Source organism: Macaca thibetana, chromosome 2 (genome assembly GCF_024542745.1).
Source record: "Macaca thibetana thibetana isolate TM-01 chromosome 2, ASM2454274v1, whole genome shotgun sequence".
Taxonomy (NCBI): domain Eukaryota; kingdom Metazoa; phylum Chordata; class Mammalia; order Primates; family Cercopithecidae; genus Macaca; species Macaca thibetana.
Window position 1 is genome coordinate 10,432,194 of NC_065579.1, and position 26,027 is coordinate 10,458,220.

The following is a 26,027-nucleotide window of genomic DNA, read 5'->3' on the forward strand; positions in this document are numbered from 1 at the left end:
CACTCCCAGGCTGGAGTATAGTAACCCAATCACTGCTCACTGCAGCGTTGACCTGCTGGGCTCAAGCAATCCTCCCACCTGAGCCTCCCAAGAGGCTGGGACTACAGGTATGTGCCGCCACACCTGGCTAATTTTTCTCTCTTTTCTAGAGACAGAGTCTTGCTATGTTGCCTATGTCGCTAACTACTAAACTCAAGTCCACCTCAGCCTCCTAAAGTGCTGGGATTACAAGCATGAGCTACCACACCCAGCCTGATATTCTATATTTTTAATAGGCTGTCATGGGATTACAATGTTGCTTTCTGGGGGCCAACATTAAGAACCACTACTCTAGCCCAGCTTCCCTTTTAGATGCCAGGACAGCTGATTCTTCCAAGGTGCCTCAGCAACTTAGAGGCAAACTGGAATAGAGTCCACTGTCTGACAGCCCCTCCCTCTATTTTCTGTCCCACCCCCACTTTATCCAGGGCTTTTCTATCACACCTGCTCCAGCACAGCAGGGCCCTGGATAGAGAAAACGGCTCCAAGCTGGGCTTTGTCCCATGAGGAAAGAGGCACTCCTAAAGCAGAGCCCTTGCTCAGCCCACCCGTGTCCCCCATTTTGGGAAGTGGCACCCTTCCCCCAGGTTTTCAGGATGCCCCCTCAAAAACTTGGCTTATCCATGCCTTCATTCCTTATTGAGCCTTCTGTGATTTCTTTCCTTTATTCTTTCACCAAACACATCCTCACCGAGACCTTCTAGGTGCTGGGTGCTGTCCTAGATCCTGAGCAAGATATAGAGACCTGTGAGAGACAGGCTCCTCCCTGCCTTCAAGAACTTTGCAGTTGGGTAGGAAAATAAGCCTCATCAAGTTACTCCACTGTAAAGGGGAAAGAAGGGAGTGTCTCAAAAGGTGTGTGAAGGATGAGGAATGGGGAAGGGCTCATTAGGCTGGCAGGGAGCTGTTAACAGAGAGAGGCATGGGCATCAGATGAAGAGGACATAGTCAGTGTAAGACATTAACAATGAAATGATAAGAAATATTTATTGAGTATTCACTGTTCACCAATTGCTTTACATCTTTTATCTTCACAACCGTCCCTATAGGAGGTGCCATTATTAAATTCGTGTTTACAGATGAGGGAACTGAAGCTCAGAGAAGTCATGCAACTTGTCCAAAGCCACACAGCTACTCAAACTCAGGCTTTCTGGCCCCAGAACCTGATCTCTTAACTCCTACTCTACAATCTATGACTACTATACCATCTCTTACTACTGTATTATCTTATTGCTCTCAGCAAGGGACAGACAGCCAGCACCTATTTAGAGGGCAGTGAAAAGCAGGTTTCCTGAAGCACTTGACGAGTGTCAGGGGGTAGTTGGAATACAGTGAGAAAGATAGGTTGGGACTTAATTTATGGAGAGGCTTGACTGGCAGGGTGAGTGATTTGTACCTAACTCAGGAGGTTGTGGGAAGCCACTGAAGGATTTTGAACAGAAAAAGTACACGTGACACAGCTGTGTTTTAGGAAAATTCCTCTAACAGCAGTAGGCAGATTAGGTTGGAGTGGGAAGACATTGGTGATGAGGAGACCACACTGGAGGTTACTGCAGGATTTCGGGAGTGATAAAACAAAGGCCTGACTTAGGGCAGGGGTGGCAGAAATAGAGCGAAACTCGAGGACAGATGCTCTCCTCACCACTGTTACTGTAAATAATTGTAACTACTGACCACATGCTTGACCTGTCTTAACTCATGTCATTCTCCTAGTAGGCTGCTACATCGGATTGCTTTCCCTTTGACTTTTCTTGCCCCTTCTTCGTCTCTACTGATGGCTCCCCATGGCTGGCAGTTTTCCTGTTTGGGGATCAGGGTTTCAGGCCTCTTCTTGGAATATATAAGAATCACAGGCTAAGAAAACTCAGGATAGAGGAATCATGATCACTCAGAACTGTTTATTCTCTCCATTCTGAAGCTGATGAAATGGAGGCCTGGACAGGATGAGGAACCTTTTATATCTAGGAAGTGATGGTGCTTGGACCAGAGGAGGGAAATCTTTCCCCACCTGTTAACATCATGCTCCCGTTCTCCTGCTTCCTGGGTCAGGCTGGAGGCCCTGCAGCTGTCGGGGGTGCCAGATGGCATCTCAGTCACCAGGCTGGAGGGTGCCTGAGGACCCTGCGGTCAGCCCCAGCTGGCAGCACCACCTCCCAACTGGCACTGTGGGCACCAGGGTTCAGAGGGGCTGAGTGAAGGAAGCACGTGCAGCAGAGGGGCAAGAATGCAGGTGACTCATGCCCTTTGTAGTGTGACTTACAGCTGTCCAGGGGAGCATCCCAGCCTACGTGAGGCAGTTGCCATCTTTGCTGTCAGAGAGTCGCTCTTGACCCAGGCAGTCACTGACATCAAGAGCGGAGGAGACAGTTTGGTTGTAAAATGGACAAACGGTGCAGAAGAAGCAGTACCCAGCTGTGAGCGAGGAAACCTCGACTCCACTCGCAGCTTTGCTCTTGCCCTTTACAACTGTGTGACCTTGGGTAAGATGTCACCTGACCTGAATAAGCCTCACTCTTCTCATCTGTTCATGGGTACAGTAATCTTTGCCCTCACTATCTTGGAGATGTAAAGAGTGATCTGTGGGCTAGTGCTTGAAGGGAAAAAACAAAGCCTTCTGCAAACCTAGAGAATTCCAAACGTGTCATTACTATTATCATGATTCATGCGAATACTAATATCATTAAACATTCATTCCAAAAGGAAATGTGATGATAAAATATTAACATATCTCCATGAGGGGTACATTTGAACTCCGTACCGTTTTTGCAACTGTTCTATAAGTTTAAAACTACTTCAAAATAATTTTGTTTAAAGTTAACATTCTCTTTAGTTACCTTCTCTTCCATGCAACCAGGTTCACTAGGCAGCAGCCATACCTCAGTCAACAAGAGAGGACAATCTCTGCCCTTATTGAGTTCACATCCTAGGAGGCAAGGGCAACAATTAATCAACACAATAAATATGCAAATTATCTGCTGTGTTGGAGGTGCTAAGTCCTATGAGGAAAAAACGCAGAGCAGCATGGAAGAGTGGGGTGCAGAAGTCCCAGATTTGGAGTGGGGAGCAGGTACTGACTTGCAGGTTGATATGTAAATAGCGTGGTCAAGGTTGGGCCTGAGGGAGAAGGTGAGATTTGAGCAGGCTTGAAGAAGAGGAGGCTGTGAACCGAGCATATGTTTGTAGGAAGAGTGTACCATGGGAGGGCAAAGGACTAAAATAGGAGCACATCCTAGAAACAAGGAGGCCAGTGTGGCTGGAGCAGTGTGGTCAGCTACTGGGGTACCTGGGAGAGCAATGGGAGATAAGTTCAAAGAGGCAATACAGGGTGAGTCTTGTAGGGCCTGGTAGGCTCTTTTGAGGACTTGAGTTTTTTTCCCAAGAGTAATGGGATACCAAGGCAAGAATTTGAGTAGAGGTGTGACATAATTCAATGCGTATCTTAAGAGGATTATTTTTACTACTGTGCTGAGAATATACTAAGGGGCACAGGGCTGAAGCAGAGAGAAGCAAAGGTTGAAGAAGGTAGTAAGTGATCACAATATTCCAGGAAGAAATGCTGGAAGTTTGGATCAGAAGGATAGCTGCAGGTGGGGAAAAACGATTAGATTCTGGATACTTTAAAAGTAGAGCCGGCTGGCCATGATGGCTCACATCTGTAATATCAGCACTTTGTGAAGCTGAGGTGAGTGGATCACCTGAGGTCAGGAGTTCAAGACCAACCTGGCCAAAGTGGTGAAACCCCATCTCTACTGAATATAAAAAATTAGCTGGGAGTGGTGGTGGGCACGTGTAATCCCAGCTACTTGGGAGGCTGTCATGAGAATTGCTTTAACCCAGGAGGTGGAGGGTTCAGTGAGTCGAGATTGTGCCACTGTATTCCAACCTGGGCAACAAGAGCAGGACTCTGTCTCAAGGAAAAAAAAAAAAAAAAAAAAAAAAAAAGTAGAGCCAACATAAGTCTTTTAAGTTTTTTGACCTAAAATCCATCTCCAAGGCCCTTTCTAGCCCTAAAATTCTTTGACTGCACTACAATATCATCATCGTCTCCTCAAACCCCTCTGCCCAAGTGTGAAGAGAGAGACAGACATTGTGCTACTTTTACACTTACAGATCGAAATTCTCTCAAGTGGCCTGAGGTTTCTGGGATGACGTTTGCTCAGTCTTATCTCATGCCCGAGTATAAATACAGCATGCAAGAAAAGGTTATCTCTCCCTCAATCAGAGGAACTGCCAAGCACAGATCCAATCCCCAGTGACTATGGAAAGGCCAGAAATGTCAAAAAAGAGAAGTATGAGCGTGAAATTGCACACCCTAATGAAACACCTGGCCCCCGAGAACAAAGTCCATCCTGTCACTGTTCTTGATTGACAGGTGTATGATCTGTCACTTAGGCAACACCTCTTATGCACTGCCACTTGGTCTCCCAAGCCCAGGGATTCCCCTTCAACCTCCCCTCCACATTGCCACTAGACACATGATTCCCAAGAGCAGTGGAGTGGTCTCTGTGCTGGCATTCTCAAAAGCCCTGCCCTGGCCCACCAGCACTCATGCTGGATCGCAACTTTATGAAGGACCCTCTTCTCTAGAAAACCACCTCTTGCTCCCCTGGATCCCCCAGTTACTGGTAGAGGCCATCCAGGTGGGAAGAAGGGTGAATTCAATTTGGAGGAGCTGCAATCTCTTGACCTCAATTCCACCTTGGCAGTTTCTGTGTGATACAGCCTTCTTCACTTCCTGCCCTAATTGCTGTGCAGTGTTACCATGGGCTGTTAAACAGCTGCCACCTTCTACCCCAGACCTAAATGCCATCCAAGGGCAGGTAAAACTATTTCTCTTTTCACAGAGATTGCTGGAGGAGTCTTCTAGAAGAAGCATGCTAGGAAATGTGCAGCATCCCATGGGCCCTTCCAGCGCTCTTGGCCTGTCCGGCTCCCTTGCCTTGTTCTTCGGGGTTGGTCGCCCTGCCAGCTCTCCTTCCCACAACCACCCCTTCTGTGCTTCCTTCTTAAAGTGTATGGGTAGGGCTGAGAGTTTTATTCTGGAATCATGGAGGAATAGAAAATATTTCAGCTGAAGGGGCCTCAGCATTCACTCCTTTGTTTAATAATCAGTGGAATCTCCTTCTTTCACCTCCCAAGTGAACCTGATCTGGAGTCCCAGCATATAAAGTATACACAGGCAAAGCACCTTTGGTTGAAGATGGGTCAGGAGTCCTACTTTAATTGTCCTCCAACCACCCTCAGAGATTTGGAGTCCAAGATACCAACCCCATAAGCTCCTAATTTTTTTAAACCTTTTTGTTTGGCACATGATGATCCTTGAGGTAGAAAGTTTTATCCCAGCTCACTCAGTCAGTCATAAAAGGGACTGGATTAGGACTCCAAGTTTCCTGATATTCAGCTCAGTTGGTTAAAAGAGCTCAGGCAATTACTTCCTGTTAACCAGGTCTGACAAAAGACAAAACAAAATAAAATAAATAAGTAAAGTGCTCAGGCGTAAGACCATCAGGTGCAAAGATCTCAGGGCTTGGCCATAGAGCACTGGGACTGCTGGTGGCCGTGGTACCAGAATTGCTCTTCCCAGCTTACCACAGCCAATGGCATTCCCCTCCTCCCATCTACTTTCAGTGAGGTCATGTCGGCAGCTTGACACTGGCTGTGGTGGGAAATTAGCAAATACCTCAAGAGGAGAGATCTCCATCCTCTCAAGAGCTGGTAATGAAACATTTTCCAGCACACCACTGGCTTGGGGGTATGCAGTCCTGTCTACCAAGTCCTGAAATAGACCTTCTTGTGGAATTTGAGATATTCAGGGTCCAGGTGCGGCAGCTTGCACTTGCAATCCCAGCATTTTGGGAGGCCGAGGTGGGCAGATCATTTGAGGCCAAGAGTTCAAGATCAGCCTGGCCAACATGGTGAAACCCCATCTCAATTTAAAAAACAAAAATTACCTGGGCGTGGTGATGTACATCTGTAGTCCCAGCTATCTGGGTGGCTGAGGTACGAGAATCACTTGAACCCAGGAGGTGGAGGTTGCAGTGAGCTAAGACTGCGCCACTGCACTCTAGCCTGGGCAACTGAGCAAGACTGTCTTAAATTAATTAATTAATTTAATTAAAGACATTCAGGACCAGTCATGATGCATCACTCAAGGAGGCCTTTGGAATGGTCTCATCCATAAATGACAGACGATAATGTCTAAAAATCTCACTGATAAGGTCTATGGGCCAGGCAGCTGGGTGGAACAAAATAGAAAATGGCAAGGAATGTGGTGAAGCACCACTGTGTATTAATTTGCTGGGGCCACCGTAACAAAGTATCACAGACTGGATGGCTTAATTTAGTGTCTTACAGTTCTGGACACTAGAAGCCCAAGATCAAGGTGTTGGCAGGAATCCTTCTGAGGGCTGGGAAGAGCGAAGCTGCTCTACATCTTTTTCCTTGGCTTGTAGACGGTGTTCATGTTCACATGCTGTTCCCCCCTGTGAGCCTGCCCATTTCCATGTTCCAATTTCCCCTTTTTATAAAGACGTCAGTCATATTAGATTAGGACCCACCCAAATGACCTCATTTTAACTCGATCAGCTGTGTATATTCCCCATCTCCAAATAAGGTCTTATTCTGAGGTACAAGAGGTTTGGGCTTCCACATATGAATTTTTCAGGGAAACAATTCAATCCATAACATATGGCAGGATGAAAAGAAATCTGAGGGTCAGATCTGACCTGCTGACTGCCGTGATGTAGTCTACTTGCAAATTTTATAGGTATGGAAACTAAAACTCTCACAGAGAAGCAAGTGGCTCTCCAAAGGTAGTGGGCAGAGAAAAGCAGAGGCAGCCCTTCTGATTCCCAGGCCAGGGCCTCTCTATGCCACTTTTGGTCTCCCATGATTTGGAGGACGATTTCACCAGTTGGTGCATCACCTCAACACCCTAGAAGAGTCTGTAAGCAGCCGGAGGGCCAGGATGTGTCTGCCCATCTACAAACTGGCAGCGTGGGTGAAACACACAGAAGATGTTCAGAAAGCCCAAGTTGAATTTCATCGAACTTAATGATTTGTCCTTAGTAGAGATTCTGGGCGCTCCTGGGCTCAAGGTTACTTTCTGGTCCCTGCACCATAGGTTGCTTTAAGGCCTTTGTTTTTCTGGTAGTCCTTTTTTGTTTGTTTTACTACAGACTGACAAAGTGGAGATAGACAGGACCAGCATTAGAACTCCAGGGTTCACCCACTCTTGTTGATAGTAATTGAGACAGCAAGTCAGATCATTGTTTCAACTCCCAGACCTACTAGATCTATCATATACCAGCAGTTTGATACCATACTAACCTACTCTGAGTCTCGTATTCTTATCAGAAAATTGGGGCTAATAATACTTAGCTTACTCAACAACTCATTCATTTGTTCGTTCAATCAATATTGTGGGAACTGCTCTGCATACTGGGCTCGTAACAGTGAAAAAGCAACATAGTCCCTTTCTCCTGCCTTTCGATATGAGAAACAAACCACAGTCTATTGTTCTATTCTGTAATAACACATCACAGAAAAGTACCGGCTGGCTCCTGGGGAAACAGGAGCAGGATAATCCAGGCGAAGTTGGGCCCAAGCTGAATCCTGAAGGGAAGGGCCATCCAGGTGAAGAGTGGAGTAGGAAGGAGCAAGTATTGTCAAGGGAGCAGAAGGGGTCCACGGAAATGTGCTGGGCATAGGGATTTGCATGCCTGAAGATCTAGACGAGAAAGAGTATGGTGGTGAAGATTAATGAGATAATGAGATATGTATCACATCATGCCTGGCACTAGAACATACTTGGCAAATGCCTCCTGACCTTTGCTTTTAACAACATACCTATAGATTTTATTTCTCATCTCCAAGACCAGAAATGTCAGCAGAAAATGGAAAAATATATGTTAGTAATATGACTGCAAAATTATTGAAATCCATGTCCTTATTTATAATATTCTCAATAAGGCATATTTATTTGTTGGAAAGGCATGCATTTTATTTTTCAGATACTTGAAATAAAATTATTGTAAATATATTTACTCATGTGCATTTTTTTTTTTGCGTGAAACAACTACTCTTCCTTGTCCATGAAAGGAAGAGTAGTTACTACCATCTGACTTCAGATTGTCATTGAATACAAATGTTATTGTTTGTTCTGTAGCCTCTCCTTATCTCCACACACCTTTCAGTCTTTGATCCCAGGCTTTTCACATTAGAATTCTCCACTGAACTCGAGACTATATTGCAGAAGCTTTATGAAACATATACATAATAGGAAACCCACTAGTACCCATTAGGGTACTTTGCTCATAAAAGTAAAAATGAGAGCAATGACCTCCAATGCATATGTGTTTGTATTTTGTGTGGGTTTTTTGTAATGTGCACACCAACAGAAAGCATATTCCACCTTTATTTAAAATAATATTGGCCTATGTTGCACAATTTAATATTATCATCTCAACTGATTTATTATCTAGTTGTCTAGTAATTGAATACCAGTGTGAACAGAGACAAAACTAGGTAGAAACATCATGAGATATTTTGATAAGCAGTTAGTATTTTTTCCAGATATGTGCATAAGCACTGAATATAACTTTTCCTTATTTCCTTTTCTTTTCTTTTCTTTTTTTAAGTATATTTCACTGTTAATAACTTGGATTTGTCTAGTGCTTTGTCAATCATAATGCACATCCTCATTTGTTTCTTCACAGTATGCATGAGGAGGGTGGCTATTTCTTTTTATTATCATTCTCATTTTACAGTGACATAAACTTGTTCAAGGTTGTATAGGTTCTAGGCTGGGTACGGTGGCTCATGCCGGTAGTCTCAGCACTTTGGAGGCCGAGGTGGGTGGACCTCCTGAGGACAGGAATTTGAGACCAGCTTGGGCAACATGATGAAACCCCATCTTTACTAAAATACAAAATTAGACGAGTGTGGTGGTGGGCACCTTTAATCCCAGCTACTCGGGAGGCTGAGGCAGGAGAATTGTTTGAACCCAGGAGGCGGAGGTTACAGTGAGCAGAGATCACGCCACTGCAGTCCAACCTGGGCGACAGAGCAAGACTCCATCTCAAAAACAAAACAACAAACAAATAAAAAGCAAGATTGTGTAGGCTCCAAGTGACAAAGTCAAATGTCATTCCAAAAAATTCTGGGAGCTAGAAAATCTCTTCCAGATCTCTTCCACTTCTGAATTTTGGTAGCATAAAAGCTCTATGCAGACAGAGACCTTGCCTATTTGTTTCAGCATTGTATCCCCATTGTTTAGTCTAATGCCTGGAAAGTCTAAAGAACTCAATCAACAGTCATTTGGGTTCAACTGAAATCTGCAACCTGTGTTTTCTTGTAACATCAAGAGTTGATGCTGAAGTGATTATATGTTGAGGAATGCTAAGCAGCTGGTGCCCAAGAAGGTAACAAACTAAATGCTATATAAGACCCAAGAATATATGGCATATATCTGTGCCAGAGCAGCAAAAATAGCACCCACAAGAGTGTAGCGATTCATGTTACAGACAAACATCACCACTGCTTGTGACTGGAGGTGGGGTGAAGAGGCTGGTGGGATATCCCCTGATTCCATTCTTGCTTCTTCCTTTCCCTAAAGATATCTCTACAGGATGCTGGAGCTCCAGGGGTCTCCTATAATTTGGTCTGAAAAATTCACTGGATTTTTCCAGTCTGTTAATACTTCCTTCTTAAAGCTTTAGCTTCTCAAATTGGTACGCATTTAATTTAGTTGCAAAATTAGTTGCTTATTGGTATGACATATTAAACTAACAATTTACCCATAAATAGCCTGCTATAATTTACACAGCATTTTCCCAAGACAATCATTTTATAGATAAGGAAGGAAGATCAGGGGAGTTAAGTGTTTTTCCCCACATCATACAACTAATAATTTACTGCACCAAATTTAGGTCTTTTAACTCAAGATCTCCAAGTCATTCCAGTATGACACTTCCAATGTGACACTGGGGCTGCCTAACAAACAATCCATGAAAATAATGGGCTATAAGAAAAGCAGGGAAGCCTATTTGTTCTTTCTCAAAACCTTCTTTTATTCCCTATGAGTTCCATAAGCACAGCCCACTCTTTCCCACTCCCCATTCCCAAATCTCTCCTGATTAGGCCTGCAGTGACTAATGGTTGACGTAGCCATGGTCTGTGAATTTTTAGGGTAGAGTTGGAGGACCTCACTTCTGAGCACTTTTCCCTGTAGTCACCTTCCTAAGAATGTCGTCCAGATGTGCTCTCTCAATATATTAAAAATTAAGCTCATTGTGTTCTCCCCAAACTTTCTCTTTGCCCGTAGTCTTTAGCTCTGTCCATAACACGCTCACCTGCCTAGATGCCTCAGTGAGCAACCCAGAGGCCATGCTAAGCTTCTCTCCTCCACTTTCTTTCTCTCCACCATCCATTCTGTACAACTGGTTGAGTCTTCCTCTGGGGTGGTTCTTCAGTACATGTCTATATCCTGACCCTAATGTCACTTTCAAGTCCCCATTGGATCTCATTTAAGTTTCTGCAATATAGTCGCCTAACTGGTCTGCCTGTCTTTCATTTCCCACCAGTCTCTAAAATGAGGAGTATAAGGTGAGACTCTGCTGTGTACATAGTGGAAGGAGCAAGGCTGGGATCCATGTAAAATGCTATATAATTTTTTTCAAGATCAAGCAACAGACAATGGCTGTATGTATGCTTGTTTCTGTCCTCTCTTACCAACTTCCTCCCCACCTTATTCTCATCACATTTCCTTTAAAGAAACCACACTGTTGAACAACAGTTGGGCATTCTAAAGCCGGGCTCTATGCTTGGTCACAAAAAAATGGCATCCTGGCCTAGACAAGAAGGAAGATCATAGACAGCAACACCACACAGGAAGTTGACATGGCCTCAAAACACACATTACACTTACATGCTGGGCAGGAGCTGGGGCTCCCCAGGATGTTTCTAACAGAGGTACCCAAAGAGTTTGTCTGCAGCCCCCTTAGGGACACACAGTCTGCTTTGAATCTTCGTTAGTCTTTCTTTGTTCACACTCCCCTGCTCTCTGGGGCGCTGTTCCACAGCAGGGACCGAGTGATGAGAAAGGACGACTAGGTTTTGGAACCAGAGGCCTCTGGTGATCATGGTTAATTCTCTTTACCTCTTGGATCAGTTTTCTCACCTGTTAAGTGACATTCACCAAACTCTCCTCATGGTTCACATTGAGAACCAAGAATCACATAACATATTGAGGTCGATGTCTGAGAGGGTGAGGACATTGGTTTTGGAGTCAGAAGACCTGGAGTTTAGGTTCAAGGTATAATATTCACTATCTAATGTAGGCCCAGTCAGTGAGCCTCTCTGAACCTCTGCATCTTCATCTGTTAAATGTGATTAAGACTATGTCTCTCATACAGGGCTGTTGTCAGGGTCAGGTGAGACAATGCCTATGAATCATAAAGTACAAGACACATCTAGTGTCATAATATTATTCTAGTTGTTACGGAGTGCTTTCTGGCAGGTAGATATTATATCATGGCAGAGTTCTCTTCACAGCCTAACTCAGCATCTTGCTTGTTAGAGGTGTTCACTGTACATTTGTTATCTGAGATCCATCACACTGAGTCTCTTGACCCTGCCTGCTTGGGGAAAGCATGCCCCAGGGGCATATGTGATGCAGGGTTGGAAAATCCCAGAGAAAGGGATCCTGGTTTGTCTGGAGGTGGCCTCTTGCTTTGGGTGGTCAAGACACCAAACAGTGGTGCAAGAACTGCAAGACAAGACAGATCCTTCCAGGTGGGGAGCACTTACAGAATGCCTAGGAGCATTTTGGTTAGATTGCCTGTTTACATGTGAGGGTACTCACACATGTGTTTCGTGTGTGTGTGTTTGTGTGTGTATGTGTGTGTGTGCATGTGAAGAGCAGAGAGCACTGATGTCGTTGACGCATTCACCTTCTGCAGCCACGTCAGCCATGCCTTCAGTGGAGCTGGGGAAGAATAGAAAGAGAGCTGTACTGGCATCACAAAGCCTGGGCTTTATCCTGGCTCTGCTGTGCTTCTTCTAGGCAGGGCTTCAGTCACATACTTTGTTTCCCTAAGTCTAACCTTACTACTCTATAGAACCCAAATTGCCTCACAGATGTCTGCACAGATCACAGCAGGTGTTAAGGAGCAGAAAGCTCTCTGGGAAATGAGAGAGTTCCCTTATTACTACAGGGACACTGAAGCACAAGGGAGACCATTGTCCCCAAAAGCCAGGATCCATTTCTACCTGTAGCACCACTGGAGCACCTGCTGTTGGAAAGATTGTCTTCCACAACTTCTGAGAACTGTGCTCTACCATGCCATACAGGGACTCACTGAATACTAAAAACTCTCAATTGTCCATGGATCAAAAGTAAATGAATAGGACACTGTAACCTAAAGGCAAGTGTAAGAAAACTGAGATTTAAATGTCCTGGGACTGTAAAAACAAAAATGCTAAGGAGTCAAGCTTTACCTAGTAATAAAAATAAACCAGGAGAAAGAGCACCACACCACAGCTTAGAAAGCATCTGTTCTTTCCTGCTCTCCCCAATTGATCCCCGAGGACCAGGCCATATCTTCCTCATAATTGCATATTACTGTGCCTGGCACATACTAGAAAGCTATTTAAAATTATGTACTTGTTAGCATATTGGCATGATACTATGTTCACAATGTATCATGGTGAGTTATAAAAGCAGTATGGGCAGTGTGTATACATTTCCATAAAGAAAAGACTGGAAACTATTCAATAAATAGCATTATCTCTGCATGATGTAATAGGGAGTTGTTTAAACTTTCTTCTTTTTAGTTTCTAATCTGTAATTTTCTACATCCAACATATGTTAGTTGTATAATCAAAGTTTAAAATGTACATATAAATATACAACTAAACAATTGATCCTTGAACAATGTCGGGGTTAGAGGTGCTGATGCCCTGCAGTCAAAATTCCATGTGTAACTTTTGACTCCCATAAAATTTAACTACTAGGAGCCTACTGTTGACAGAAAGCCTTACTGATGACATAAACAGTCAATTAACATACATTTTGTATGTTATATGTATTATATACTATATTCTTACAATAAAGTAAGCTAGATACAAGAAAATGTTAGTAAGAAAATCATAAGAAAAAGAAAACATGTTTACTATTTATTAAGTGGAAGTGGATCACCGTAAAGGTCTTCATCCTCATCATCTTCACGTGAGTAGGCTGGGAAGGAGGAAAAAGAGGAGGGATTGGTCTTGTTTTCTCAGTAGTGGCAGAGGTGGAAGAAGTAGAGGGAGAGGCAGGAGAGGCAGGCATTCTGGGTGTAACTTTTATTGAAAAAAAAATCTGCATATAAGTGGACCCTTACAGTTCAAACCTGTGTTGTTCAAAAATCAACTGTATTTTTTAATACATCCTTTAGCTTTTCATTTCCTTTTGGACTTTCACAGTAAGTTATAAAAATAGGGATTTGGGAGTTTGAGAAAAAATGAGATGTTAATTCCTGTAAAAATTAAAGTGTTTGTAAAAATTGTCATCAAAAGCAATAATGGAGGTTGTTTTTGCTCCCAATGACATACAAAGCACCACTAAACGTGAGACAGTAGCGTGTAGTAGGAACTCCGAAAGAGTTCATACTGTCTAACCTGTTAATTCCAGTCACGTTGAAAACAACTCATATATGGAGACCTGGCTCACCAAACTCAAGATATCTACATCCTGGATCACTATATCAATTTAAAGATTTTTTTAGTTTTAAAATGTCAAGTGTGCACATTATGTCATTTTATAGAAATGTTCATATAAAATAATGCTGTGTTCTATATATACCTACTTATAATTCTATGAAAACTTATGTTTATTAAGAAATATAAAAATTCAAGCAATGTAAAATAGAAATTACTTATAAGTTATTTATTTTGTAGTATCACTTAGTTTTATCATTTTTATTGAAACCAAGTAGAAATAATAAATGCTTGCACATCAATAATTATAATAATTTCGAAGAGTTCCTCAGAACTTCAGACAGTTGTAGCAGAAGGCGATAATGAAGCAAACATTCATAGACTACACTATTGCTGGGAGTGTAAATAGATCTATGTTCTCCATGCATGACTTGGATATACATTTGTCAAATTTTAAAAGTGTCATTCACTTAGTTCCATCAATTCTATGTTAAGAATCTTGTGGGCATGGTGGCTCATGCCTGTAATCCCAGCACTTTGGGAGGTGAAGGCAGGTGGATCATGAGGTCAGGAGATTGAGATCATCCTGGCTAAAACAGTGAAACACCGTCTCTACTAAAAATACAAAAATTAGCCAGGCATGGTGGCACGCACCTGTAGTCCCAGCTACTCATGAGGCTGAGGCAGGAGAATTGCTGGAACCCGAGAGGCAGAGCTTGCAGTGAGCCAAGATTGCACCACTGCATTCCAGCCTGGGTGAAAGAGCAAGATTCCATCTCAAAACAAAACAAAACAAAACAAAAATCTCTACAAGGAGAACTATAAAATACTGCTGGAAGAAATCCTAGATGACACAAACAAATGGAAAAACAGTCCATGCCCATAGATTGAAAGAATAAATATTGTCAAAATGGCCACACTGTCCAAAACAATCTACAAATTCAATGATATTCCTATTCAGTTACTAATGTCATTTCTCACAGAACTAGCAAAAACTATTCTAAAACTCTTACGGAACCAAAAAAGAGCCTGGATAGCCAAAACAATCCTAAGCAAAAAGAACAAAGCCAGAGGAATCACATTACCCAACTTCAAACTATACTATTCAGGTGAAATATTTGGATCATTAAGAAAAAAAAGAAGAAGAACAAACTATACTACAAGGCTAGAGTAACCAAAACAACACGGTACTGGTACAAAAATAGACACATAGACCAATGGAACAGCATAGAGAACCCAGAAATAAAGCCACACATACAGCCATCTGATCTTCAACAAAGTTGACAAAAACAAACAATGGGGAAATGATTTCCTATCAAATAAATAGAATGGTGATGGCTTGCTAGCCATATGCAGGAGAATGACACTGGACCCCTAGCTTTCACCATAAACAAAAATTAACTCAAGATGAATTAAGGACTTAAATGTAAGACATCAAACTATAGGAATCCTAGAAGAAAATCTAGGAAACACCATTCTGGACACTGCCTTTGGGAAAAAGTTTATGACTAAGTATCCAAAAGCAATTTCAACAAAAACAAAAATAGACAACTGGGACCTAATTAAACTAAAGAGCTTCTGCACAGCAAAAGAGACTATCAACAGAGTAAACAGACAACCTACAGAATGGGAGAAAATATTTGCAAACTAAGCATCCAACAAAGGTCTAAAATCTAGAATCTATAAGGAACCTGAACAATTCAACAAGCAAAAAGCAATCTCATAAAAAAAACAGACAAATGCTATGAACCATAACTTCTCAAAAGAACAACACAAATGACCAACAAACATGAAAAATGCTTAAAATCACTAATCATCAAAGAAATGCAAATCAAAACCACAATGAGGTGCCATTTCACACTGGTCAGAATGGTTATTATTAAAAAGTCAAAAAACAACAGATGCTCTCAAGACTGTGGAGAAAAGAGAGTGCTTAAATACTGTTAGTGGAAATGTACATAGTTCAGCCAATGTGAAAAGCAGATTGGAGACTTCTCAAAGAACTTAGAACTACCATTTGACTCAGCAGTCCCATTACTAGGTATATATCCAAAAGAAAATAAATTGTTCTACCAAAAAGACACATGTACCTGTATCCTGTATGTTCATCATGTACTACTCGCAACAGCAGAGATAAAGAATCAACCTAGGTGCCCATCACTGGGGGATTGGATAAAGAAAATGTGGTACATATATGACATGGAATATATACAGCCATAAAAAAGAAGGAAATAATGTCCTTTGCAGCAACATGGATGCAGCTGGAGGCCATTATCCTGAGTGAATTAACACAGAAACCGAAAATCAAACACCACATGCTTTCATCCATAAGTGGGAGCTAAACAGTGGACACTCATGGACATAAAGATGGCAACAAAAGACACTGGGGGCTACTAGAGGGGGAGGCAGGGGGGCAAGGGTTGAAAAACTATTGAGCACTATGCTCAGTACCCGGGTGAAAGGATCAATCATACTCCAAACCTCAGCATCACACAGTATATCCAGGTAACAAACCTGCACATTTACCCCCTGAATCTAAAATACAAGTTGAAATTATATTTTTAAAAATTCACTCAGGAATAACCAGAGACCCAAAGACATTTATCTCATTATTATTTGTGATGGGAAATAAGAGAAGTTACCAAAGTGTCCAATAGTAAGAAACACATTGAATCACTCTAGTCATAGGGTGAAATAACTAGGCAGCCACTAAGGACATTTCACAGTGGAAGAGTATTTAACATTATGAAAAAGAGTTTCATTAAAACATACAAACTGCCAGGCGCCGTGGTTCACGCCTGTAATTCCAGCACTTTGGGAGGCTGAGGCAGGTGGATCACTTGAGGTCAGGAGTTCAAGACCAGCCTGGCCAACACAGTGAAACCCTGTCTCTACTAAAATATAAAAAAAATTAGCTGGGCATGGTGGCGGGTGCCTGTAATCCCCAGCTACTCGGGAGGCTGAGGCAGGAGAATCGCTTGAACCTGCAAGGCAGAGGTTGCAGTGACCTGAGATAGCTCCATTGCACTCTAGCCTGGGTGACAGAGTGAGACTTCGTCTCAAAACAAACAAACAAACAAACAACAACAATGACAAAAACAATCAACATTAGATTACCAAATAGAACATGCCATGTAATTACACTTTTTAAAAAAGTGAAAATCAAAATATTGGCAAAGGTTTTTTCTAGGTGGCAGAATTATGAGTAATTTAATTCTTTTTATTTAATTTCCAAATTTTCTATAATAAATATATACTGTTTTTCAGTTAATGAGCATTCAAAATGGGTAGCAGCCAAAAGTTCTGAGGTAGACTATTTTTTTTGTTAAGTTAAAGACAGAAATTTCATCCCCCATATCCAAATCCTTTTGACTCTACCTGCCAAACATATCTTCTCCTCACTAACACTTCCCATGTCTCGATAAGATACAGAGAAATTCCTCAGCCTGATCCCGCTGTTTCCTGGATAGGAAACCTTTCTTCTGGGCCTGCTCTCTAGTCTGCTAGTATCAGTCTGAATTGGAGGATTTATCTTCACAGGCCCTCAGTTTTCTCATCTTGAAATGAAAGCTTGAACTTGATAAATTCAGAGATCCAGTCCAAGTCTGGTCATGAATAAAAGCCATGAACTCAATTTTTACAAGCTTTTCTCATCATTGGCTTATGTGGAACATCTACATAATATTGATAGCAAATATTGATGATGCAGTGAATGTGTTATGGGTTTTCTCCTTTTTTTTTTTTTTTTTTTTTTTTTTTTTTGAGACAGAGTCTCACCCTATTGCCCAGGCTAGAATGCAGTGGTGCGATGTCAGCTCACTGCAACCTCCAACTCTCCCAGGTTTAAGCGATTCTCCTGCCCAGCCTCCTGAGTCGCCAGGATTACGGGTGCGTGCCACCACACCCAGCTAACTTTTTGTATCTTTAGTAGAGACAGGGTTTCACCATGTTGACCAGGCTGGTCTTGAACTCTTGACCTCACGATCCACCCGCCTAGGTCTCCCAAAGTGCTGGGATTATAGGCGTGAGCCACTGCACCTGGCTGGGTTTTCTCCTCTTGTGTAGAACACTTTAAGTGGCACGAAGCCTCTAGACCTTCCAGACCTGCCTCCCTTCTGTGTCCTAGAAGAGCAAGACAGGCATTTGATGTTGCTGTTGTAGCATTGATTTTTATTTCTAACCATTTTTTTCTATATATTTTGTTTTTTATCTTTTGTCTTTTATTTATTTATTCTTTTTTATTTGTGTGTGTATGTATATTTATCTTTGACGTATTACACGTAAGATGAAGGCCTTAAATTTTCCCGTATGTAGAAGGGAATAAGGAAAGCTCAATTTCATGTTGAACAGCATGATACTCTGTTTTGAAATCCAAACTTGAATTTTTATTCTAGTCTGATATTTAGAACTTGATGGCCACGTTAAAAATTATGAGTCCCAGCCCACATTTACTATACACGAACTATTGTTCTGAAGTCATATTTCACCATTACATAAAAATGAGGTGTTAAACACTAATTGCATACCAGGCACCTGTGTGGGAACTCTTCCCTCCAGAAGCCTCAGCCCTCCACTCGGGGAGACCCACAGGAGAGAGCTCCACCCAGGGTGGGGCATCTGCTTGGGCTAGGGAGAAAAGCAGGCTCATCCAGTGGTGTGAGGCAGTGTTAGTATCTACAGCTCCCAGAGAGCACACTGATGGCTTTCAGGTGATGCATAACTGATACGTAAGCAGGTCTCTTGTCCACTAACAAGGCATTGACTATGGAGCACTTACAATCTCAACTTCCAGTCTGGGAAGCATGTCATTCGGGGTTCATTAGGACCCTAGACCCCCAAGCTTCCATTTCCATCAACCCTCTTCAACTTTGTAGAAAAGTCATTTTCTCTTCAAGCTTAGCATATAGATCTTTCCTTCACAGATAAGACTTGCTCCTTCAAGAGCTCACCTAGGGAGGGTGAAGGCGTTAGCTCTGGGGCTGGGCTGTCTGTTTCCGAATCCTGGATTCTCTCCTTCCTAGTTGTGAAAGCACAGGCAAGTCTTTTAACTGGTCTGGTCCTCAGTTGAGTTGCCTTGTCTATAAGATGGGAAGAAAAATAACAACTCTGACTTCATCAGGTTGTTGTAAGGATTAAATAGTGCTGAGAATAGTGCCTGACACAAAGTAAGCATGCAATACATGTCAGTTGTCCCCATCAGTGGGAGAGACACTTGTCAATCATGAAAGTACAGCATGTTGTGTTATATGCTTTAATAGAGGTGTGTGGCAGGGAAATGATTAATTCTGAGGGATTCACAGAAGACTCCTGATCCAGTTAGTATTCTATCAGACAAGCAGAACCACTTTGTGTGATACAGGACAAGAAATTTACTGTCAGACCTTACTGAGTACAACTGTAGGAATTGGCTGTTGCTTCTGAGTTTGTGCTGGACTTTAAGGGTAGGCAGTGGAGAAAAAGAAATGGGAGTGCAGCAGGAGACAGCAATGATGGTCTGGACCTTGCCAGGCACACTAGCACCTATTCCTGTCTCTCACTGCCTCCAGCAGAGAATGTTGGTGACCTGGAGAAAAATCTGGTGACCTTCCTCACAGAGCTATTCATGCTGGCCCAGGATTCAGAGAGGTAGGAACTGGAGAAGCCAAGGGCTCAGCTGCTGCCCCACCTAGACCAGGTGAGCCAGCAGATCAGAGACACATGTGTAAGACACCACAGTACGGGGCGTCCTGCACCAACCTTCTAAATGTTAAAGCAGTCGCTTCACTTCTATATTTCAAATATTGTGCAAAATATCTCTTGTGGCCAACGCTAATATGGAACTCTGCAGGGAAGGGGGTCTGAGAAATGTAGCTCCATCTTATATAAGTTGACCCAGCATAAATTAACCACATCTCCACAAAGGAAGCAATGGAAAGAGTTCTAAAAGAGTAATCGTTTGCTATGAGGACAAATGAGAGGATATTCTGGGTCCAGGGAAGGTGGTGTTTAGAGCTATGAAAAAGTCTGCTGCATTCAGGACATTCATAGTGACTGCAGCATAGGCATTTTGCTACTAGGCCATGGAATTAGCCCAACATAACCATGAGTCATGGTAGTTAGAGGAGGCACAGATCTATCTGTCCATTGAATCACATTTTTTCATTAACAAAGACTGGTTTCTTTTTCTTCTCGGCTAATGTCTTTCCCATTACCAAGGCAATTAAACAATAGCAGTGGAAGGAGCATCGAGCCTGGAGCCAGGAGACCTGGGTTTTAGTCCTAGCCTTGCCCCATGCTCTGTTGGCGACTTTAGACAAGTTTTTCACTCTCTGAAGTGAAATCTCCAAAAGGAGAGATTGGAACAGAAGTGATAGCTAAATCTCTAGTGTCCCTTCCAACTTTAACATTACCTGGTTCTTGGCAATTATACGATGGCAAAAGAGGCACAGTAATTTTCATTCTGGTGAAAGCCCAAAGAGAAAATACAGGGCTTTCTGTCACATCACTTCACTTTTATTTCTAGACCTTGGAAGCTGGTAAAATGGAGCTGCCCGTGGTTTTTCCTGGAGTCTAGGCCTGGCCTAGATTAGGTGTCCAGGCCTGGCCTAGATTAGGTGTCCAACGTCAGGTCAAGGCTCAATCTTATTTGTCTTGGAAGTATTAGTCTTTCACTGTGCTGGAATCATCCAAGGTTGTCAAGAAATGTTGGATGAATGAACACATGGGATCTGGTCTTGGATTGGTCTATAGCCTTAGAGATTGTTTGTATGGATAACTTTGACGGGACCCTATACACACGTCCCCTCTTAGGGGAGACTGTGAATCAGAAACAGGTTCTTCAAATCCACTCTAATATTGTCCTATATCCCTAGGAGGATTACAGGATTGAATAAATGGGGAGTGGGTCAAGACAAATGCCTAGTGCATATGTGAAATTATGCAAATTCCAAACAAGAAATGGCCACCTGGCCCTAGATCTTATGGACATACTAGTAAATATTTCTGAATGAAATAATTCTAGATGTAGGTATCTATCCTTCCTAAATTACTGGGGGAAACTCAGACTAACGCCTCAAATTTTTTGGTCTGTTTTCAAAGATGTTCAAATGTTGCAGCCCAGGGAAGCTGTGGTGGTGTTCTTTGTCACGTCCAATAAAATGTTCATGTATTTAATTTTATTTTCTTATGGAAAAACACTTTTGCTAACAAACAAGGCAGTACTATTTTATGTATGCAACCTGTAATTGTAGGAAACATAAGCTTTGGAGTCAAGAAAGCTGGTTTCAACTCTGGGCTTTATTCGTTAATAGTTGTATATGTAATGGATGAATTATTTCATCACTGAATCTCAGTTTCATTGTCTATACAAAGGGTATCATAACACTGTTTATATATCTTAAAACAGATGGTACATATAAACTGCATGGCATATGGTAAGTTTTTAATAAATACCATTTATTTTGCTTATTATTTTTCAAAAAGTAAAAATAATAAAGATATCATATTTCTGAGTTCTCTCATTGTCTGTTATTAGTTTATTGTGTTATATGATTGCCCTTGCAAGCAGACAAGTACTGCAATCACCAAGAGCTTGAAAAAAATTGAAGAAAAAAAGGTATTGTTACTACTATTGTTATTTGCATACAGATTGCTAAACCACTTCCAATTTTGGAGGCAAAACCCATTTAACCTTTAAAGTTTAAGAATTCTGAGGGTGTATCATTGTGGCTTTGCACAATCACATTTTACACGTGAAATAGCTCTGAACCTTGTATTCTAGATCCATAGGCCACAGCAAGCTGAAAGGTTCTTAGAGGCCATCCTGAAAGGCCCTTCTACGGGTGAAGAAACTGAGACCCAGAGACAGAAGTGGCTTGCCCAAGATCTCCCACATGATTAGAGACAGTGTGAAGACTGGAATTTGTATCTTCTGATTCCTCATCCAGTAACAGCTTGTCGCCCCAGAGCCTTTGCTGACTCATCATGTAATCTTGGAAAATTCCCCTGACTTCTGTTTACTGGTCTTTCTGTGAAACAAAAGATGCTGAGGATAACTCATGATCCATACCTCATGCAGATGTCAGTGGATTTCTTAGGACTAGGCTGCAATACACATTCGGCTCTGTAAAACTGGGCACAATCCATTAATAATTCATAAAAGACACCTAAGTATTACAAAGGGAAGTGGTTTGTCATTGTCAGATGAAGGAACCTCCTTTCACGTGGTGGGGCAATTCAATGTTTTGCAGTCCATAGTGTACCCAGTGACCCTGCCTGAAGTCACTTAACCTCTCTCAGACCCACTGTACTCAACTGGAAACTGAAGAATATGGCCCAGAGTATCATTAAGTTTTCTTCTAGCCCTAATATTCTCATGCGCTATCAGTTACTTCAATTGAGAACTCCATCGTGGACTAACTGCACTTCCCAATGATAAGGATCCATAGCAGCTGAGAGTAACCAGGAAGAAAATCAAAAAAGCTAATGAGAATGAAATTTAAAGTAGGAAAGGAGTATAGATTTCTCTTTAAGCATTGCCTGTCTGGTCTAGAAGTATTACCATGTAAACATACACTAAGATCTCTTAACGTTGAGTAAGATTTCCAGTCAATGTTTCAGAAGGATTCCAGGTTTCTTGTCTCTCTTCCGGCCTGGGGTGAGCATCTTTCTATGGACTCAATCTATGGACATGTATTGACAAGCTGTAATGAAAAGCCAGGATACATGGATCCAGGCCAGGGTTTAGGGTCAGTTTTTTGGCTTTATTTAATCTCACTTTCTCTGGGTATAAAAGACAGCATAGAAGAGAGCTATAAAGCCTGGCCAGGAAGTTGCAGAGGCCTATTGCTGGCTGGCTATTTTAGCCTCAGCCTTGCTGGTTCCACTGAACCTCGATTTCCTCCTCTGTAAGACAAAGGGGTTGGTTAGATGCTCTTTAGAGTTCATTTAAATGCTAGCCTTCCACTTTTTGGCTCTCCTGGGTTTTCAGAGCAGAGTCTCTGAAGGAGCATTCTTGACCAAGCTTCATTTCACAGCCCAGAGATCTCCATTCCTTTTCCCTCCGGGGCTTCGGCACAGGAATTGTGTTGAATCCATTTGCAACTGAAATCTGTTCACTGTAATAAGTATTTGTGTTCCAATAATTTTCTAACAGCTTGTAATAAATAAAGCCAAAGGCATTCCTCAAGGAACTGCAATTAAAGATGCATCCATGGTAGGGGGTGGAGGTAACAGGGGATCTGGAGGAGGGAGACAAGGCTTTCTCTTGAAATCCTGCTAAGGACAAGCAGCTACAGCTCTGGTACCCTAAAACTGCCGAACTGACAATGCTTTAATGGCATCACCTCTCACTAGTCTCAGTTTAATATGTTCCCTGAAGGAATCTTTCGTCTGTGGAGACAGGCATAAGCTGGCACATTCATAGCAAGTCTTCTTTAAAATGAGCCTAATAAGTTTACTGTCACTTCAGACGGGTTGAAAATTAATCTGTGGATGAAAGAGTTAAATTTCACCAGCTCGAGCTGTGCAGTGGGCAAGCCCCAGCTGAACATTTGAGGAGTGAACACGCGGAGATAGGCAAAGTTCTTCAGGTTCAAAGGCTTGTTTTATAAAAGAATCCAAAAAGTTCAGATGCTTTTGCTGAAGCTTATCTGATTTATTCAAGCTGGGGATGGGAGAATGCAGAGGCATTTGTGGAGCTAACCAAATGTAAGATGTGTTCTTGCTTTGTTCTTGCTGCCTTAGCTTTTCAGCTTACGTGTGTTTTGAGGGGAAATCTAATCCACATGTTTCAGATCCTTGGTATTGGAATGTATGAAGGTGCTGGCTGGTCGTACGGCAGCTCAAATGACCAGGCGATGGGTAAGCAGGATGGAAATCATCTGGGCGAAATACACCACAGAATGGAGCAGATCAGTCATTGCCCCAAGTACAGGCAGAGAACAAGGTAGAAAAATGCGGGGGTTCAGGAAAGAGAAACAAAGTGACAGGACACCATGTAGTCTGTGATCCTATGTACAGCTCAGAGGATGTGCATGAAAACCTGAATTTGGAATTAGAACACACAAGCTTGAATGCTTGAGCAACCGTAGCCTCAGTTTCCTCACCTGCAAAATGGACATTTTTATCAAGAATTCCTGCTTCATGCGATTGAGAAGACTAAATGAAATAATGGTGATGAAAGTTCTTGGTTCTGTGCTTGGTGCAAAAAAAAAAAGGCACTAAATAAATATTTATTTTTTAATGTTTAATTTAAGTAAGATTTAATGCAAATCCTGGTTCCTTTGTGTGTTCCCCAAACTGGTTTACCCTGTCTCTGATGCAAAAATTCTCATTGTCACTCTGAGGGCAGCAAGAAGTACACTATCTCTGGAAAACAACATAAATCGGTTTACATATTTTTTTCCACGCTAAACAGCATGATTTCAAAATGCTGGAAAAAGCCAGAGCCAAAGTAAATTCCTCCAACCTTTCTCTCTCTCTCTCTCTCTTTCTCTCTCTCTCTCTCTCTCTCTCTCACACACACACACACACACACACACACAAACACACATGAACTTTTAAACCTTGCAAATCAGACAAGTGAAAAAAAAGAAAGAAAGAAAGAAAAAACCCAGCCCTCCATTGCTTCACATCGTATATATATCGAGTTCACTTCACAAACACAAGGTGCACTGTCAGAAGTGCCTTCGGCAAAGTTTGTACTTTGCTTGAATTCTAACTTTTGTTTACCAAGGTAATAAACCGGCCCTCTGCTGCACCAGGTGTAAAGCTATTATGAAAAGGCATATTTGTATTTCACCCCACCTCAGATGTACGGTATGTGGGACATCATGCCCTGTAAGAGCAGCCTGGATTTATTTACAGAGAGAGGCGCCCAAGCACAGAGAGAGTGTCTCCAGGCTGGGAAAGGCTGAGCCCCTGCGAAGAACTGGTCGTCTAATCTTCCTCTTTCCCTTCGGCTACCTACCCCTTCAGAAAACAGCGCCTGCCCTCTTTGCGGCGATATATCATCCATCCAGCCTGCCAGCGACCCTCCGGGCCCTTTGCAGTCTCTGCGTAGGCAAGTTACGTCTTCCTGAGTTTTTTGTCCTAAATTTTCCATCCAATCTATTATTGACAAGCCGTGTACAGCCAGATTAAAGTGGGCAAATGCAGCAGCTGAGGAAACTTCTCCTACTCTGTGCCTGAAAATCTCCACTAGCTTTTCTTCCCCTTCCTTCACAGGAGCTGGTCATACCCTGATGGGCTATCTGAGGCTTGGGATGGATGGGAGGAAACTTTCACCCAAATCTCTGACTGAGCTAAATGGCCCGGAACTCACTCTAAATCATCTACTGAAATCCTGGCACAGAAAGGAGGAAAGAATGTATGGAAAAGGGCAGACTTAGAATGCCAGGGCCATTAGACTGGGCAAGTAGAAGAGCTACGAAGGGGGTCCCTGCATTGTTGTTGATTGCAGAGAGTCTGGCAGACCACCCAGGAACTTGCATAAGGCACACAGCAGCAGCAGTGGCATGCCAGCTCAACACGTCAGCTGCATGACACAGACGGTTTTCTCAGTCCTCGGCTGGAGCCCGGAGCCTGGAGCCTCCCATTTGTCTTCTGGGAGGTAATTCCAGTTTCTTCAGAACTTTGGGTTCTCATATTTCCTAAGCCCCTATTAGGTACAGAAGCTTCAGCCAGGGAACTAGCCCATCTTAGGCACTCAATAAGTATTCCTAAACAATGACTTGGGCTGGGTGCGGTGGCTCACACCTGTAATTCCAGCACTTTGGGAGGCCGAGGTGGGCGGATCACTTGAAGTTAGGAGTTCGAGACCAGTCTGGTCAACATGGTGAAATCCCGTCTCTACTAAAAATACAAAAATTAGCTGGGCATGGTGGTGGGCGTCTGTAATCCCAGCTACTCAGGCTGAGGCAGGAGAATCGCTGGAACCCGGGAGGTGGAGGTTGCAGTGAGCTGAGATCACACCCCAGCCTAGTTGACAGGGTGATACTCCCTCTCAAAAAAAAAAAAAAAAAAGAATTAATTCTAGCTTTATCACTTTAAAAAGTAAAATCTTGAGTAAGATTCGTCTGTGAACTCAGATTTATTGTATCTAAAATGGGAATTGTAAAAGTTATTACCTTTCCAATTGTTACAAATAAGAAGCAGGTGAAGAGCCTTGCAAGAAGTGCACCAGCATTGGTGGTCACGGTCATGTCTAACAAGTCCTCATACTCATGCATCTTGACCATGCTTTGCCAGTCGTTGTCTCCCTTATATTGCCTAGAAACTCAATGCAACACACATCCATTGAATGACTACTG

General features: G+C 42.5%; 1 protein-coding gene across 10 annotated transcripts in view; it reads left to right on the plus strand.

Moving 5' to 3' along the window:
* SST (somatostatin) overlaps positions 1–26,027 on the plus strand; it is a 1,150,223-nt gene that overhangs the window by 983,840 nt on the left and 140,356 nt on the right. The window contains exon 1 of one of the 10 annotated variants that reach the window (XM_050779305.1): positions 3,065–3,074. The exons of the other annotated variants lie outside the window; for them this stretch is intronic. The gene's annotated coding sequence lies outside the window, so the exon portion shown is untranslated. Of the gene's footprint in view, positions 1–3,064; positions 3,075–26,027 lie in introns of those variants that run through there. 10 annotated transcript variants of the gene reach the window in all.